This window comes from Myotis daubentonii, chromosome 8 (assembly GCF_963259705.1).
Source record: "Myotis daubentonii chromosome 8, mMyoDau2.1, whole genome shotgun sequence".
Classification (NCBI taxonomy): domain Eukaryota; kingdom Metazoa; phylum Chordata; class Mammalia; order Chiroptera; family Vespertilionidae; genus Myotis; species Myotis daubentonii.
In genome coordinates this window covers 19,160,749-19,180,397 of record NC_081847.1, presented here as the reverse complement: position 1 = coordinate 19,180,397, position 19,649 = coordinate 19,160,749, and the positions used below count along the sequence as shown (strand labels likewise).

General features: G+C 45.0%; 1 protein-coding gene across 2 annotated transcripts in view; it reads left to right on the top strand.

The window, feature by feature from the left end:
* The first annotated feature begins 575 nt into the window (after positions 1-575).
* Positions 576-19,649, top strand: part of BANF2 (BANF family member 2) — a 40,567-nt gene continuing 21,493 nt past the window's right edge. Inside the window, exon 1 of one of the 2 annotated variants that reach the window (XM_059707548.1) lies at positions 576-656. The gene's annotated coding sequence lies outside the window, so the exon portion shown is untranslated. Of the gene's footprint in view, positions 744-19,649 lie in introns of both variants that reach the window. The other variant, XM_059707550.1, reaches the window with a different exon arrangement.

Here is a 19,649-nt window from a genome sequence, read left to right as displayed (position 1 = left end):
CTTTCTACATTAGTTCCTATTAATAAATACACATTGTTTGTTTTAATAGAAAATAAAGTGTGACCTTATTTCCCACTGTGTAAAAAGGTTCTGGCTATTTACCTGGTGGTGTCAGGTCCAGGCACTGGGGGTGGCCCACCTGATGACCAGTTCGAAAGCAGGGCCTCCGGTGTGACCCGCTCCAGAAGTCATGCACACTTCAACAGAGGAAGGAAGGGAGAAGGAAGGCAGAAGAACTTTCTGGAAATGTACTGGGTAGACACTTGAAGAGGAGATGGAGGTGCATTCCTGCCTCTGCTCAAGCTCTGAGCAGCCCCACCCTGGCCCTCAGCCCAGGGGCAGCCCTGGGCCCGGGATGTGAATAATGCTCAGGGGCCTCAAAGGCCTTTGAGCCCTTTGCAATGTGCTGGGTTTTCCCTGAATGACCCACCTAAAAACCTAGATTAATCTTCCTCGCAGAGAGGCCTCACTCTCCTTCAGCAGAGCACTGAGCACGCCAGGTCCTAAAAAGAAGTGTTTTCTTTCTTTCAGGCAGGAAAATTAATGAGCTCCATCTTTGGCATGGATTAGAAAATTCCACTGTGGCGCTGGCAGGGCTTCTTCCCAGGCAGCAGAACTTTAAAGAAACCCCACATTGAGAGCCACGAGGAACAAAGGTAAGGCTGATTGGCCTGATTTCATCGCTAACGGTCCGGAAAAGAAAGGAGGAAAAGAGACAGGAACAAAGCACCTGGCTGGAAGAGGTGTGCCCCGTCGGAGGGAGGTACTTTCCCTGGGCCCTTCTCAGAACCTCCATCTCTGTGGGCAGTACAATGCTCTCCTTATTCCCCGCGTCCTCACCACACGGTGGCTGACTTGGAGCCTTACCCAGCTCAGCGTCAGTGGCAAATGTTTGGACCCGTGGCTGCCAAGCACGTCTCGGGCAGATTCCTTCGGCCCCTGGGGTGGGTTCCCCCTTTCAGCAGAGGTGGGAACAAGTGGTGTTTGCCTCACAGGCTCTTGTTTTTGGAAAACAGTTGGCAGACTGACCTGAAGAAATAGTGTCACCTCGTTATCAATAAGTATTTGTTCATTCAGTAAACTAGTTTTGAGCACCAAGTATACTCCAGGGGCTGGAGATACAGCAGCAAACAAAATAGACATATACTTTCTGCACAAAATAATTTCAGGTACTAGTAACACAGGGAGATGAGATTGAAAATGATAGTGGGGAGGAAGCTATGTTAGCATGCTTAGGTTAAGCCTCCAGGGACACTGGAATGGAAATCTGCATTACCCAAAGGAACTAGCTGAGGGAAGATGTGGGTGGGCACAATAGTCTTCTAAGCAGAGGTAACAGCATGTGCAAAGGCCCTGAGGCAGGAACATGTTTGACAGTTTTTAGGAAACTGAGTGAAAGCTGGTGAGTAAGTAAAAGGTAAAGAAAGGCAGGGACCAGATTTATTTATTTATTTATTTATTTATTTATTTATTTATTTATTTATTTAAAATATATTTTATTGATTCTTCACAGAGAGGAAGGGAGAGAGATAGAGAGTTAGAAACATCGATGAGAGAGAAACATCGATCAGCTGCCTCCTGCACATCTCCCACCGGGGATGTGCCCGCAACCCAGGTATATGCCCTTGACCGGAATCAAACCCAGGACCCTTCAGTCCCCAGGCGGACTCTCTATCCACTGAGCCAAACCGGTTTCGGCCCAGATTTATTATGAGAAACATCACAACTAACAATGTAAAGTGTGTTCTAGTTGCAGAAGACTTTGAACACACGCTATCTCAATTTAGTCATTCCAGACAACCCTGTTACGTAAATAAGGAAAAGGGGCTCCAGGTCACAAAACTAGGAAGTGGTGGGACTCTGACCAAGGACTATGTTTGTATAACTCCAGAGGATGCTATCTGTGCCGCAGGGGATCCGTTCATGTCTTTGCCTAGAGTTTGTGCAATGCACAGCCCGTGTCACTGTACACAGTGACCTGACCCTCTGCCAGCTCAGTCTATTTTCTCCAAATTTCTGTGCCTTTCCTGTGCTAGAGGCTGTTGGGAATACAAAGAATAAGGATATTATTCCAGCCCTTGGAGAGCACATGATGTGGTTAAAGAGATATAATACAGTGAAACCTCAGTTCTCAAACTTACGTTGTTCCAGAAGGCTGTTTGTTTGAGAAGTGATTTGTTTGAAAACCGAATCATTTTTTCCCCATTAGAAATAATGTAAGTTGAATTAATCTGTTCCAGACCCCCAGATGATTCCCTGTTTTAACCTTTCTTATGTATAGTGCATGTCTAATGCACTGTTTAATCTATAAATAAACACTTTAAAAACAAAAAGGACATGAAATGTAAATGAAAATTTAACAAAAAGAAAAAGAAATTCAATTGCCTGTGATTGTTGTTTCATCAACATCAGCATTCTTGATGGCCTTCTTATATTTTAAAATTGTGCTAATTATCAATTTCGGCAGGCCATACTCAGTAGTCAGATCAGACACATGAACACCTCTATCATACGTTGCAATTATTTCTTTTTTAAGCTCTATCATTGTTCTCACAACTTTCCTTTCACTTTGCTGTTTTCACTAACCTTCTTAGGACCCATGGTGACTTACTGTAGGTATTCAATAATAATAAGCAGTAACAAAGCAAAAAAAAAAATATTCATAGCACAGTTTCCTAAGATGTTAATAACTAAAAGTTTATCGGAAACTGACTCGTACTCATGCATTCTCTCCTCTGTTGCCTGAGACGCAGAACTGATCATATAGGTATCAGCATGAAAAGGTTGTCAGGTTGGGAACAACTGAGGCATTTTTTCCATAAACAGTTTGGTCGAGAACTGAATTGTTCCAGATGGAGACGATGGAGAACTGAGGTTAGACTGTATGTGAGAAAAGGATGGTGATTTTAGACAATATTGATTTTGGGCAAAGACATTATGGATGACTTAGTAGGGGATGTGAGATTTGAGCCTGGTTTTGAATTTTAGATTGGTGGATGTACAAGAAAAAAATCCATAGGACTTCATCACACAAACATACAATAAAACCTGGAGTGTTGTAGACCACCACAGGTGCTTGCCTCCAGCAACTTGAGATTTTTTTAAAAACGAAAATTTGTTATTTTATTATATAAAAATAGAACCATACAGGTAAAATTTTGGCAAATCTAGGAAGAGAAAAAAATATCTATAACCTCATTCATGAAACACAACCACTTTTCACATTTTAGTATATTTCTGTCTGGATTTTTCCCCTAAGCAAGCAATGAGTGTGTGTATTTACATGTATATGTATGTAAATATATATGTGTGTTTATTATATGTCATATATACACATACCATAAAAACACACACAGATATATATAGTCTCACCTTTATTGAAGTATAATTTACCTGCTTTAAAATTGACACATTTTAGGTGTGTAGGTCAATGAGTTTTGACAAATGTGTGCATCAGGGTAGTCACTGCTGTGCTATAGATCTAGAACATCTTTACCCCACAAAATTCCCTTGTCCCATGGGCCTCGTCCTCCAGGCAATCACTGAACTTATTTCTTCAGCCTTAGCCTTTACAGTACTTTTGCCTGTTCCAGAACTTCATATAAATAGAATCAAAAGTATATGCTCATTTGTCTCAGGCCCCTGTTGCTCAGTCTGTTTTTGAGCTTTATCATGTTATCCTGTAGGAACCAGTCATTTGTTCCTTTTCATTGCTAATTAGTATTCCTGTATAAGAATATATAAGAATTTGTTTATTCATTCACCTATTAATGAACATTTGGATTCTTTCTGGTTTGGAGATGTTATGAATAAGGTAACTATGAACATTCTTGTATAATCATGGATATATTTTCATTTTTCTTAGGTAAGTACCTGGAAGTAGAATTGCTGGGTCATAGAGTAGAAGATCTGTATGTTTAACTTTATAGAAAAGTCCAAACAATTTTCCAAAGTGGTTGTACTGTTTCACAGTGTATGGGAGTTTAGCTTACTCCACAACCTCACTGACACACAGTACTGCTGCTCTTTTTTATTTTATCCATTTTTGTGAGTGTGCGGTGGTTTTAATTTGTATTGCCCTGATCATTAATGATGTTGGGCATTTTTCACAGGCAATTCAGAGTTGTAATTATGTGTATTCTCTGTTTTTTTTTAATTTACCCTTAATCTCACCATTCTTCCCTGTTACCCTCTAGTCTTCATGACCATTACATTTATAGCTCCTAATATTCCAACAAGGTAATTCTCTACAATTTATTTAATCATTCCTCTATTAGACATTTAAATTATTTCCAATTTCCCACAATTCTAAATAATGCTGAAATTGACACAAGTGCACAGATTTCTAAATAGTTATTTAGAAATATTTCTATATAAAACAGTATTTTAGATCAATTTATTTAAATTAATCACAAATGTAAAATGATTCGATCAGATGCATTTTTTGTGGCTTTGGGAGTGTAAAATATGAAGTGGACATGAGACTCTATCTTTGAAGGCACAAGCCTTTTACTCTCTTAGCTCTGCCTGAGCTCTGTCAAAATTGGTCCCATTCATGTATGTGATCCTTTTATTGAGAGAAGAGCTAATGGCTGTATTGTAGCCAGTTATTTTTTGAGTTCTGGGCAATGCTGAAAAGGTTAGTACTGCTATTGACATAATGCTCCACTACAATAGGCTTTACTCTCCTTCTAACCAAGTTGAAATGTGAGGAAAGAACTTTGGAGTGCTTTGCCCCCTAAGACTGATCTGTGAAAGTGTCTAGCCAAGTGGCAACTGGGTCCATTCAGTGGCAGTTTCAGAATTTCTGTACATGAAGGGTCTGCTTGAAGGGGGATGGGAACTTGATTTGAGGAGTATTTTTTTTAATATATTTTTATTGATTTCAGAGAGGAAGGGAGAGGGAGAAAGAAACCTCAATGACGAGAGAGAATCATTGATTCGCTGCCTCCTACATGCCTCACACTTGGCATGTGCCCTGACCGGAATCGAACCGTGACCTCCTGGTTCCTAGGTCGATGCTCAGCCACCGAGCCACACCTGCCGGGCTTGAGGAGTATTTTTATGCCCTGTGCAGTGTTGTCATTTGGATTGTATGCTTGTGTGGAGGGACTCTGAGAGGACAGCTGCTGCTGATGGGAAAGTATATGTGGGAGGCGTTGGGGGGACTATGGCTCATTTGAAGGCAATGGAAGAGTTGGATTAACTGTAGGTATGAGGCTGGGCACAGCCATGACTGGAGCAGGGCACCTAGGAAATCATATTAATCCGGTTAGGCCAGCAGAGACCCTCTTCAACAGCCCCCTGAACCTAACAAGAGTCATATTTTATATGGTGCCAGGTCCACCTGCATATTCTTATCTCAGGAGGAATTGTCCGGAGAGGTGGAAAGCAGGAGGGATTTGCATAGCAAATCAGTGCCCTGCGGGTACCACACACAGGCCCTCCTGTGCGGAAGGAAAGGGCTTTGGGCCAGGTTGCCAGGCTCCTTCTCCCCATTGCCTCCCTCTGACAGTATCTGCTGGGCTCCTGCATTTCCGCAAGGTGCCCTTCATGACACTTTAAAGGGGGACCAGCAGAACGCCTTCACCTGCCCAGAGACCTGACACTCATCAGCAGTTCCCAGACATTCCTAGTCATGCAAAGTGACGTTATTTGTCTCGCGCCTTCTAAACGTGACCTTATCAAGGACAAAAACCATTCCTTACTCATGAAGTCTTAGTGTGGGTGCCCCCAAAAGCAGACCCTGAAACAAGGACTCCGTGCAACTCATTTATTTGGGGGGCAATTCCAGAAAACCCAGGTGAGTCAGTGAGGAAGTGAGCCAGGAGAGGGAAGGCAGCAAGATAGGGTGTGCTATCAAGCCAGTTACTACTGTGGGCAGCTGAGACTTCAGCCTGTGAGGACCTCTGGGAGATGGTACTGGGCACACCTCTCCTTTACCACACTGAGTGGGAGGGAGCTGGGGTATTTATCCACCAACTGCCAACAGCCACCAGTTGAGGCTGTTCTTAGGGAGACTTTAGTTCCTGACCTTGCATCTGCACCACCTACAGTAGGGTGGGCTCCAGCAGCTGGAGATAGTCCCCTAGCAAAGAGACACAGTTACTGGCAGCAGGAAGTCAGGTTGCATTTGCACACTGAAGTGATAAAACCAAGAGGCTACAGGTAGGGGACAGACAACATCAGCTGTGCCCTCCCAACATGGCTCAGCCCTGGCAATGAGCAGATCCTCAATAAAGCAGGTTGGTTGAACTCAGGGAGCTCCGCTCCTATTAGTTCTCCAGCAACCTCAGAATACTGCTATCAGCTGGCAGTGCTATGTAGGATCAAACAACTGACATTGGGGTGGTTTCTCCTGACTGATGGCATCTTCCAGGAGCCCAACACCCCTTACGTATTCGAGCAATAGTTCTCAAAGTGTGTTCCCTGGACGAGCAGCAGCATCAGTTGGGAACTTGTTAGAAACGCAAACTCTTGGGACCTCCCCTAGAACTACTGCATCAGGAACTCTGGGGGTGAGGCTCAGGAATCTGCATTTTAACAAGCCTTCCAGGTGATTTGAATGAACCCTGAAGTTTGAAAACCACTATTTTAGACTAACTTTTAGGACAGTCTCCAAGCCCATTTGCTGTTTGGTTAGAATGCTTCTCACTCCCAACCTGAAGCACCAGAGAAAGGCAATGGAGCCTCTAGAAACCTTTTAGACTTTGGCCCTTTTTTATGAGTTTTTCTTTTTGGGGGGGAGGTCGGGGGCTTATTAAATATATGTTGTGCCTAATTACCAATGACCTCCAATGGAGAGCACAGACATATATACTATAGAAGATAACCTGAAAGGTGTCTGTTTTGGATTTGACTAAAAAGACAGACAGAGGGTGGGGATGATTTATGTTCCTGTTTGTTTTCCTGAGCTAATATTTAAATTCTTTTAGTTGCCCTCTGAACACACCAGGTGGGAGATAGGGGAAAAGCCAGGGGTCTGCCCTGGAGTTTTAAATCAATCATAGAAAATGTGCAAAGGAAAATGTTAAGGGTTAGGGTTACCCTCCTCAGTCAGTTTGTGTGGGGAAAGTGGGCTTGGTGTAACTGCACTGACCCAGGTCAGGCCGGGGTAGGAACATATGGCATTGGGGTGGTTTCTCCCAGGCTGACTGATGGTCTCTTTCAGGACAGGCACCTCTCGTTGCTCTCCAGCTGTGCCAGCGCAGAATAGTACCCAGATGTGTTCCTTTGTTCAGGAGGAGCTCTCAGTCCCCTGATACCAGCAGTGACAGCAGGCCTTGTGGGGGCCACCCCAGTGGTGTGACATCACAATGTAGTCCATTCAGGATCTTGGGGCTGACTTGCCCCTGGGCCCAGGATATAAGCTTACCCTCCTAGGGCTTATAGGGCCACGGCAACAGAGACAAGCACTAACCTACCAGGCACTCTTGGTGAGTATTTAGACTTCCTGAGAACCGTGGAAAGAAATGCAGCCAATGGTGGGCTGGCCCAGTGCTTTTCTGGTTGCAGGAAGTCATATTCTAATCACCTCCAGCGCCCGTTCTGCCACCTGCTCCAGCTCCCTAGACAAAGGTCAACTGTGCGTTTGATAGAGGCTCAGGGCAGGGAGGCCAGGCTCTCAGATAGGAAACCCACTGGAGCATCACTCTAAGTGCCAGCCGAGGTCACAGGCAGCCATTGGCCCAGCGAGGCTCCTCAGAGAGAGAGATAGAAACATCAATGATGAGAGATAATCATTGATTGGCTGCCTCCTGCATGCCCCCCACTGCAACCTAGGCATGTGCCCTGTCTGGGAATCGAACCTTGACCTCTTAGTTCATAGGTCAACACTCAACCTAGCGTTGTGGTGCTGCAAGGCATGCCGCAACCACCTCCCCTCCAAAACCGTGCATGACAGCCCCTTCTCTCCTACACTTTGCCTTCTCTCTTTGGCTGTTTTATATCCAGCTCCCATGGCCCCCAGTGTATCTAATCTCTTCCTTCCCTTTAGGGACAATGAAAGAGATCTGTGACCATGCTGGGAAATGGGCAGATGGATTAGAACACCAGCAGAGCAGGCAAAATGGAAGCAGGTGGGGGGGGGGGGGAGGGGGTAGAAGCAGGGCTGAAAGCCATCTTTCTGAGAGGATCCTGGCTCTTCCCAGCTGGGCCACCAGCCATTGGTTGAGAGAGGTCTGAGGGGACTGGGACAGGAGCACACAGGAGGCAGAGCCAGCCTCCCCCACATCATGCACTCCCACAGCCTACCTGTCCATCGGCTTCATGCATCCAGATGGGCCCTTCGCTGCCGGTGAGAACCAACAGGTCTGTGCAGCCGCAGCACACGTCCCACACAGGGGTGGTTTTTTGGAGGACCCAAGATTTTGAGCAGCTTCTGGCATTTTCTGAGTGTTTAAGGCAGGAAGCGAGGTAGATGGTGGGAGAAATGTTCTACCCTGAGGCTGTGCCATCCTCCTTGGTCTTATTGTGATGGCGGACACAGACCTGTACTTCACCCAGAGTCTGTCAAGCCTGCCGAGAACAGGTTAGCTCCACCGGTGATGATGCACATTTAAGAGGGGCATTAACCTAGAATTTATGTGCACTCCACATAGAGACCAGGATCCCCAACATGAGAGCGCTCTGAAGATAGAAGGGGAACAAGAGTGTGCCTGTGAAAGGGTCCAGGCAAACCAGGTGCCATCCATCAGCAGGGCTGGGACAGGATCCTTGTTGGGAGCTGGCCCACCAGATCTTTAAAGGCCGTTGGAAATCTCGGATTGCAGGACATGGGTCTTGATACCTTGCTAATCCTCCAAGTGCAAACCCAAATGGGTCAGACCTCCCAGGTGGCTGTGAACTTTGTGAGGAGGGGAAAACTGGAAAGAACTGTAGTGACCAGCTTCATGGACCTGCTGGGCCCCAGGTAGGAACCAGGAGGCTAGGGCAGGCTAAGGGGGGTGGTTTAAGGCCACAGAGACAATTTGCAGAATGAGTATTTGTTGAATGAATAAAGGAAAGAGTGATGGCCCAGGATTGGAACCAGCCTGAATGCTAATCAAACATCCCTTCGCCCACCTCTCTTCATTTCCCAAGATTTTCCTATCAAAATTGCATGCTTTGGCCAACATTTACTGAGCACCTATCGTACGCCAACTGTGTTCAGAGATTATTTCATGTAATCAGCCCCAGCGCATCAGGTGGCTGTCATCGTCCCCATTTCTCAGATGAGGATGCTCCAGATGTTCAGAAACGTGTGAGGATGCCACAAATACTAAATGTCAGTGTGGGTCTCTCTAACTCCAAGCAGAGAATGCACCTGCACCTGCTGCCTCCCAGCGTGTGCAAGGAAGCATTTTCCTATTGATGCTTCCTAAAGACAAACTGCCAGTGACTCCCCCACCTCCTCGGGGACTATTATTTAGCCCCTCCTTGATTTTTTTCCTGGCTGATGTTGGGCTTCCTGTGGGCCTGCCTGGTTCATTGCCCATGCCTCTCGCCCTGACTGACGGGAAAGATGGAGCGGCCGTTTCCACACCAACAGATGTTATGCGCCAAGGAAGAAAATATGCTAATCGAAATCAGCTTTGGCTAATTGTAGCAATTTCCCTTCTGCATGTTGCCCTGAAATAGTAGCCATACTCCGTTCTTTTTTCACATCAGGGAGCCCCAAATTGGCAGCATAAGTGAGGTTGCAAAGAAGTCAGTTAAACAGGCCTCTTTGCTGCCAGTTACCATGGATGAGGCCTTGAACGTGCCCTCTGGGTAAGACCCCGGTTTAGCTGCTCATGGACTTGGCATCTTGCTGTGGATAATTTGGACCCGCTGTTGGGCTGGAAGAGCCTCCTTTAATCCTGGAGGAAACTGGAACCTCCAGGGATTTAATGAAGTACCAAGGCCAAGAGCATATGGTTTGACCTTGAACCTTGGCTCACTTCTTTGTTCCATAGCCAGTGCTGGCCAATAGAGCTTCCTGCATTGACAGTGATGTTCTCATCTCCGCTGTCCCATGTGGTAGTTACATGTGGCTATTGAGCACTTGACGTGGCTAGTGGGACTGAGGAACTGCATTTTCAATTACACTTAATTTTAATTTTACTAATTCTAATTTTAAGTTTACTAAATTCTAATGTTAAGTTTGAGTTTAATGTAAAATAGCCTCATGTGGCTAGTGGCCAAAAACTGGATGGAACAGCTGTAGCCCTGATGACTTTTGTGACTTCATCTCTTGACTTCATGTCCCAATTCCAGCTTTCCTCCTTCCCTCTGTATTCACCGTCAGACTGGTTGTCTGTGCCTCAAACAGCAAGCAGTCCCTACTCAGGGCTTTGGCACTTGCTGTTCCTTCTGCCAGCAGCACCTTTTCCCCTCATCTTTTTACAGTTTGCCCCTGGTCAACATCAGGGCCTCATATCAAGTGTGTCTTTTCAGAGAAAGCTTTCTTATGTTGTTATCTAATATCGTTCATATCCCCTACTTGAAATTGTTTCTTATCTCTCTGTACCTATGGGCCAGAAATTTGGGCAGGGCTCAGCTCCATGTGACATCAGTGAGGGTCACTTGCTCAGTTGCATTCAACTGGGGGCTGGGCTGGACTAGGGGGTCTAAGGAGGCTTCCCTTAGTCATCTAGAATTCACGGGTCCTCTGGTGGCATCTCCATGTGGTCTCAGGATAGTTGGAATTTTTTGTATCTATCTTCTTATTGATTTCAGAGAGGAAGGGAGAAAGAGAGATAGAAACATCAATGATGAGAGATAATCATTGATTGACTGCCTCCTGCATGCCCCCCACTGGGGATAGAGCCTGCAACCTATGCATGTGCCCTGACTGGGAATCGAACCTCGACCTCCTAGTTCATAGGTAAACGCTCCACCACTGAGCCATGCCAGCCGGGCAATAGTTCGAATTTTTCTATGACAGCTGGCTTCTGTTGGTCCAAGCAAGCCACAGGTTGAGCCCAGATAAAAAAAGGGAATGGAAATTGCCCATGTCCTGATGGGTGGGGCAGGGTGCATGCAGGAGGAACTCGTGGTGGCCACCTTTGCAGACTATCAATAACCCTATAGTGGTGTTTCCCAAACTGGGATGAGTACATGAATCACCTGGGATCTTGTTACCATGAAGATCCTGATTCAGTAAGTCTTGGGTGTGGCCTGAGATTCTGCATTTTTAACAAGCTTCCAGGAGATTCGAAGACTGCAGGTCCACAACCACAATTGAAGTAGCGAGTCTGGATTAGGGTACGTAGTCAGGGCTGACCCTGTGTTTAGGTTTGGCCTCACAAATACCACCAGGGATACATCACTACACTGGGTTAAGCATTGCCCCGTCTTACCTCGGTCCATGTGATCAGTCCCTTCTTCCAGGCCTGAGGTGCTCACACCATACCATGGGGGACAACCCCACTCCATCTCCGAATGCTTCCCACACATTCTTCACCAAGCTCTACAACCCCTACCTCCTCTACTTTAACATTCGATGCTCATCATACCCCTTGTAAAATTGATGGGGTGGTGATTAGAAACCAAGCTGAATTAGAAACCAGACTCAAACTAGTTTAAAGGAAAAGTGATGTAGGCGGTGGGAACGGCACCAGGTGTCATGACTGGTGGGGTCAGACCAAACCTGGGTTCAGCAACTTCGGTACTTGGGTTCTGGCTAGGAAAGAATTCAGAGCCAAGACCCAAACTGTAAGAGAACATTTATTTGGTAAATCACAGAGGTAGAAGAAGTAATTCCTAGAAGAAATGAGCTTAGGAAATAAGTTATAGAAGTAAAGGAAGGGCCCTTAGAACTTGGGGGTAAGGAAGCTAACAGTAACATGCCTGGGGAAAGCAAGGGAACGGAAAAGGACAGGCACTGGCGCGCTCCCGAAAGGAGAGTGTCCTGGGTCCTCCATCCTAAGGGCTTTAAGGGTGGAGATTTTAGGGGAGGACCCAGAGAAAGATCTTAATAGAATATTCAGCAGTTTTCCAGGTATGACCTTTTAGGATTTGGTCTGTACTGATTGATTGGCCGGCACCAGGCCAGGGGGGTCATTATTCCATGCAGCTGGTCCTGACATTGGCCATAACTGGTTTTGCTGCTTCTCTGGACCTGGAGCTGAAATACATCTGAGGATTAGATGTTATCTCTGGGGAGGAAAGGTCAGGGGGTCCAAACCTCATGACCAGTGATAGGCTAGAAAGGAAAAGTCAAACTGGGGGTAAGGTCCCACCCTACAATTGATTGTCTATTGCTGGGCACCTGGGGCTTTCCATCTTGGTGACCTTCTGTACCTGGTCCATCGTCCTTGCTCTGCTCATGTCTGTCTAACTACCTACAACATCATAGCTTCAGGACTGGTTGTATCTGGGCCCTCAGGAATGTCATCAAGAATCTATTTGTCACCATCTTCATTATGTCTTTCTATCTCAGTCATGCTCTCCCCAAGTGGAGGAAAAAACAACCTCCTGTTTTGCAACCACAGCAAAATGAGAGACCATTTGTTTTCTAATTTTTCCAGCAAAAGTGCCCGAGTTCTCTCTGGTTGGCCTCGCTGGGGTCACATGCCCACAACAAACCAATCACTGTGGCCAGGGGGATGTATAACCTCATTGGGTAGGCCTGGGTCATGTGTATTCTCTTGGAGCCAGGTGGTAAGGCCCGCCCCACCCAAGCCACATGGAATGAGACAAGAAAGTTTTGATTCTCCATGTAAATCTGGAACTGAGGGAGAGCTAATGGGAAGCCAAGAAATCACCACAATTGGCCATGAGAACAAATGTTCTGTGATGGCTGGGAAAGCAGAGGGCAGAGGCCTTATCAGTTCCAGGAGGCTCACAGCTAACCAGGCCTCCTGTCTCCAGCACAGACTCAGAATGGAGGTACCATTGAGGTAAAGAACTTTAGCACCAGAAGAGACTTAAAAATTAGCCCAGGCATGATCCACTGAGCACTGGCACAATGGATGTTAACTGATGTTAAACGGCTATGTGGTCCAGGAAGCTTAGGAGACAATGGATTAGGGCAAGTCCATAGTACCCTCTCTGTGTAAGGCCTTGAATAAGCTGGCATACACTGTGAATCTCCAAGAATTGGCGGGGGGGGGAGGGGGAGGAAGATTAGAGGCTATTGTTCTGTTGACCACACTTTGGGAAATTATTAACCTAACTCCATCACACCCATTGTATAGAAGAAGCAACTGAGGCCAAGAAAGGGGAACTGGCTTGGGCAAGATTATGCAACTAGTCAATGTCAGGCTTATCCCCAACTGCTGTACTGTGACAGAGCTGATGCTGCAGAGAAGAAGCACCTTGACCTCAGGGCAGCTCTGTCTCAGTGCTGGTTGTTTTCTTCCCTTCGGAGGGTGTTTATTCTCCTTTCTCACGGTCATCCCTGAACAACTGCTCTTAGGCTTTGTGGCACGTCCTCTGTGAGGGTCTACAGGTGCCCAGAGTGCTGGCCCTGCCTGGGGCATGTCCCTAGCTGCTGCAGACCTGAAGGGAACTATGGAAATGCAGAAAGCCATGAGGGACTGGACTTACGAGCACACATTCACCTGACCTGCAAGATGACGCCACTGATGAGGTTGAGAGGCTTGATGTTTGGCCAAATGTGGAAGAGTCAGCAGCAGCCAGGGCGCTGAAAGTGTCAGGAAGGAGGGGCCAGAGGGAAATATATTTTTCCTGGAGACAGGCATGCTCTTTAAATCAAGACAGATGGTGCGTCAGGGCTGTAGCGTGCTGACGTCAGGTGATTGTTATAACAAAATCTTTTTTGAGGACCTTTCTAGACAGGACACTTCATACATGCTCCTTTTATGACACTTAGTGACCCATGGTTATAAAGAAGATAAACTGGACATCAGTTAGTTGGCAGAACTCACAAGTATTAGCTAAACACAAAGGATTCACGCTCTCCTTCTTGCCAAGTACACAATCTTGGATGTGTTATTAACTCTCTAAGCCTCAGTTTCTTCACCTGCTAAATGGGGCTAAAGTGAATTCCTGCCTCACAGCTTTGTTCTGAGAATTAAATAAGATAATGTCTGTGAAGTAACAACGTGCCTAACACATGCATAGTAATGACTACTTATGTGATGGAGGGAATGAAGAAGTTGGATCAGGTTCAAGTTCCCAGTTAGTAAGGGACAAAGCCAAGATAAAACACAGGCCTAGACAGCCCTGGCCAGGTGGCTCAGTTATTTGGAACGTCGTCCCATACATCAAAAGGCTGTGGGTTTGATTCCTGGTCGGGGCACATATCTAGTTTGCAGTTTCAATCCCCACCCAGGGCACATACAGGAGGCAACTGATCTTTGTTTCTCTCTCACATCTCTCTCTCTCTCTCTCTCTCTCTCTCTCTCTCTCTCTCTCTCTCAAAAATCAATGAAAACATATCCTTGAGTGGGAATTAAAAAATAAAATAAGCCCTAGCCAGTTTGGCTCAGTGAATAAAGCATCAGCACTTGGAATGAAGGGTCATGGGTTCGATTCCGGTCAAATGCATGTACCTTGGTTGCAGGCTTGGTCCCTAGCCCAGTCAGGGTACGTGTGAGAGGCAACCAATCATGTCTCTCTCACATCAATGTTTTTCTCTCTCTCTATTTCTCTCCTTCTCCCTTCCACTCTCTAAAAATCAACGGAAAAATATCCTTGGGTGAGGATTAACAAACAAAAATAATAATAATAAAATTAAAAATGCCCTGGCTTGGCTCTTACCTTCCCTACACTGTCACTCAGGCAAGCAGCATTCATGAGCAGATGTGATGCACAGAGAGGTGCAAAGGGCTTTTCCAAGTCCTCCTCTATATAAAAGGAGCGTTGGTATATGTATCTCTTTGGTCACTTCCAGGTGACTCCATCCGAAGGCCAGACAGAGAAAGAGATGTGGAGCAGGGTGGGGTGTGTGTACCTGACCCTTGAGAGCAGAGTCAGGGCCAAGTATGACTTGGGTGGGCATCCATCATCAGCTCTCAAGACCACCGCGGGGAAGAGACTGGCATGCACTGGAAATCAAGTGTTCACCAGCACGTGTTTTTTAATTTTTTAAATTGAGATATAACTGACACAACATTACATTAATTTCAGGTGTACAATATATAATTATTTGATATTTGTATATAATGTGAAATGATCACCACAATAAGGCTAGTTAACATCCATCACCATACACAGTTACAAATATTTTTTTCAAAAGATGAGAACTTTTAAGATCCAGTCTCTTAGCAACTTTCAAATATACAATACAGTATCATAACTATAGTCACCATGCTGTATATTACATTCCCATGACTTATTTATTTTACAACTGGAAGTTTGTACATTTTGACCACCTTCACTCACTTTTTTCCCACCTCCCACTCCCCACCCATCACTCTGGGAACCACCAATCTGTTTGCTGTATCTATGACCTTGGTTTGATTTTATTATTTAAATTTTTTAGATTCCACATATATGTGAGATTACATGTTATTTATTTTTCTTTGACTTATTTCACTTAGCATAATGCCTTCAAGGTCCATCCACATTGTCACAAATGGCAAGATTTCCTTCTCTTTTTTAAAGATTTTTTAAAATTTTATTTTAGAGAGAGACATCGATGTGAGAGCAAAACATCAATCGGCTGCCTCTTGCACACCCCCTACCAGATTGAGCCGGCAACCCAGACATGTGCCCTGATGGGGAATTAAACTAGCAACCTTTTGGTACATGGGACGATGCCCAACCAACTGAACCACACTGGCCAGGACAAGATTTCCACCTTTTTATGACTTGATATTTCCTTGTACATATATGCCACATTTTCTTTATCCATTCATCCATGTGTTGGCTATTATGAATAATGCTGCAATGAACAGGGGAGTGCATATATCTTTTCATGTTAGTATTTTAATATTGTTTGGATAACTAGAATTGCTAGATCATTTAGTAGTTCTATTTTTAGTTTTTTAGTAACCTCCATACTGTTTTCCATAGTGGCTGCACTAACATTTCTACCAACAGTGCATAAGGGTTCCCTTTTCTCCACATCCTTGCCCACTTGTTTTTCTTATCTTTTTTATAGTAGCCATTCTAACAGGTGTGAGTTGATATCTCATTATAGTTTTGATTTGCATTTCCTGATGATTAGAGATGTTCAGCATCAGTGGATGCTTTTGAGATGAAAATCCCAGTCAGGATTTAAGGGAAGGTGCTAGGAATAGTGCCTGGCCACCAAGTGGAAGATGGAGTGGAAGCAAGAATGGTGACCATCCATTTATAGATATCCCTGGGGAGATCAGAACATGTCCTTAGGAAACCATGTCCAAGGTTGAAGATGAGAACTACTCAAGCCAAGATGAGGGTTTCATAAGAGTTGAAACTTGACAACCGAGATTCCTAACCTGGGATTTTGGTCCATAGTTGCCTGAAACTTGAAGTCAAACTTTATATGTGCAAGTTGGTAATTTTTCTGGAAGGAAAGTCTATAGTAAGAGAGGCTAACTGGTGGTGTGGCTTTGTTTTGTTGGGTCCACGTTGTGTAATAGATATCTGAATCATTACCCAATATTTCAAAATTGGGAACTTGCAAATAAAGATAAAAATGTGGGGCTTCTCTTAAAATAACTCAAAAGATCTGGCCACCTGGGACCCACATTCCCAAGAGGCGGCTACGTACTTTTGGTAGGGTGTGAAAATCCAGGCAGCCACAGTCCATACCATTTTGTGACCTCCCTGATGAATGCCAAATGTCAGTCCTTGTTTATCATTGCCCTTGCACTGTCTTTCCTCACTGATTTATTTTTTTCACTTGTCTCAACTCTCTGGTTTTTGTGTTTGTAACCTCTAATCTGAACTTTTAATAGATTTCAAAAGGGTGTCTAATTTTGAAACAGGGACTGAGGCTAAGATCCCTTCCAGCTTAAACTCTTCCCTCACAATCCAGCATTGAGACAGACCCTTAGTAGGAGCAGAACACTGCCCTGCCCAGGCCAAGGAGCCCAGAATCTCTTCCCCCTAAGGAATGTGGATATACTCTGTGTCCATGAGAGTGCTTACCAATAAGCAGGCTTATCTTTTGATGGCTACAAAGCTCTAAAAGGTCTGCAGAAATTACTGAAATTCCTTCATCTAGTCTCCACAAGAGTCCTGTTTGTAGTAAAAATAGTTCATTATCTGCTCAGATGAGAATGCCATCAATGAAACCAATGCAATCTTTGGGAGATCCTTTCTTTATGCCCTTGAGAACCTGGCTTTTGAGCGTAGACAAATCAGAAAGAGAACACAACTTTTGCTGAGACCTCCTTTCTGAAGCCAGAGCCAACAACACTATGATTTCTATTTTTATTTTTTTAAGTCGTAGGTAGGTATTTGTGTTTGTAAAGATTGGGCAAGTCACTTAGAGCCTATTTCTGAATAAAGACCCACAGATGCATGGATGCATACCCTCATAACCTCACACCCAGAGACATGGCATGCAGATCTGAAGGGGTCCTTAGAAGGAACCGAACTGCTGTGCTGAGAACCAGCAGACAAGGGAAGGTGCATGAAATGTGAGAGCCGAAGGGATAAAGGAAAGCTCCATCTTGGACTAGGTGCTTTGTCTGCCAAAGAACAAGTAGACAACACATAGAATGTGGGCTTTACGTACCTTAGAATGGAATCAACGCAATGCTTAAAACACCACCCAGTTGCACAGTTCCACCTATACAATAAGATGCCCCTTGCTAGCTGACAGCCAATGCTGCAACCCCAGTTTGCACCTCGGTAGAGGAATTCAGTCCAGAGCTAGAAGGAGAGAAAATGATTGCTCAGAGCCCAGAAATCCAGTGGAAGTCTTTCCTGATGACTCAGTGTTTGAAAACACAGAGTTAGTCTGAGGTACACTTGTGTTTGAGGTGCAGCAATGCTCCAAGTCAGTTAATGTATCTTCTCTGTAAAATGGGAATAATCATGGAACCTTACCTCCTCACACAGATTAAATGAGATAACGCATGAGAAGTGCCTTGCCCAGTGCCTTAGGAAGCCTGGAGAAGCACTAACTGCTCTCTGGCTGGGTTTCCTGGTCACCGACTTTGAGAATCTAATTGAAGTACAGGTACAGATGCTCTTGGACCCTTGACGGGGTTATGTCCCGATAAACCCATAGTAAGTTGAAAATAAGGTATGTCGAAAATGCATTTACTACACCTAACCTACTGAAGATCATAGCTTAGCCTAGCCTACCTTAAACATGCTCAGAACACTTACATTAGCCCACAGTTGGGCAAAATCATCAAACACAATGAATACACTGTAGAGCATCAGTTGTGTACTCTTGTGATAGCATGCTGCCCAGAAGTTGCATCTGTCTGCTGCTGCCCAGCATCACCAGAGTATCCTACCTCATATCGCTAGTCTGGGAAAAGATAAAAATTCAAGTGTGGTGTCTACTGAATGCATATCACTTTTGCATCATCATATAAAGTCAAAAAATCATAAGTCAAACCATCACAAGTTGGGCCATTTGTAGTTCATTTGGGAGGGGATTCAGGTCACACAAGTAGGAGAGTGAGGAAGCAAGACAGAGAAGGGATGACTGTGATACGAGCAGGTTACTGCCACAGGCAACCGCGGACTGGTCCCTCAGGCCATCTGGGAGATGGTGTGGAACAAGTCTCAGAGTTTTATCCACAGGTGCTTGCAGTGGGGACTGTGAGCCCTGAGGAGATGTGGGCAGGCAGGGGTGGCATCTGCTGAAACTGCCCTTGTTCTTCTTCTGATTGTGATCTGCAGAGGAAAGAGCATGGTTTTGGAGCCACCCAGACCTCTGCTTACATCCCAACACTGCCTTTTATTAGGTAGGTGACCTTCTTTCCCCCCGTAGGCCTCAGTTTCCTCATCTCTCAAAATAGGAACAATTCCCTGGTGCTGCCAAGTCAATTTTGAGGATTACGTGTGATGATGGCCATAAAGAGGCAGGCACGTAGTAGGTGCCCAGCAAACGTAAACCCCCTTTGGTTCTGTTTTTCCACTTGCCTGCAATCCTTATTCTGTTCCTAGTCTCAAGGTAAGCCTCAGCTGGGGCTGGACGTGCTCTCCAGCTGAGCAGGGACATATTGACATCCAAACTAGTGTTTGCCTCTGAGGTGACTTTTGAGTGACAGGTTGTCCTACCACAATGATCTCTCTAGCTATGAATTATCATGGTGTTTCCTCTTTAGCTTTGAACTTCATGAGTCTGTGGCTCTCATTAGAATTACAGTAGGAGGCATACATGGCTTGCTTGAAGCGGGCCAAGCCAGGAGCAAAATCTCAGCAGGAAAAATGTCTGACTCCTGCAGCTCACTCAGTAGCTGGGGGCTGGGGTGTGGGCAGATCTGGGGGCTTCTGTCGAGTTAGATGGTAGGGAAGAGGGCTGTGAGAAAAAGTTCAGGATGACCAGTTTGACTGCATTTCAGGTAAACAATGAATAACTTTTTAAAGTATAAGTACGTCTTGTTAAGTACCTGGATATACTAAAAAGTTATTTATTGTTTATCTGAAATTCAAATTCAACTGGGCATCTTGTATTTTTATTTCCTAAATCTGCCCATGTTAGTCTAGACCAGTGGTTCTCAACCTTCTGGCCCCTTAAATACAGTTCCTCATGTTGTGACCCAACCATAAAATTATTTTCTTTGCTACTTCATAACTGTAATGTTGCTACTGTTATGAATCAT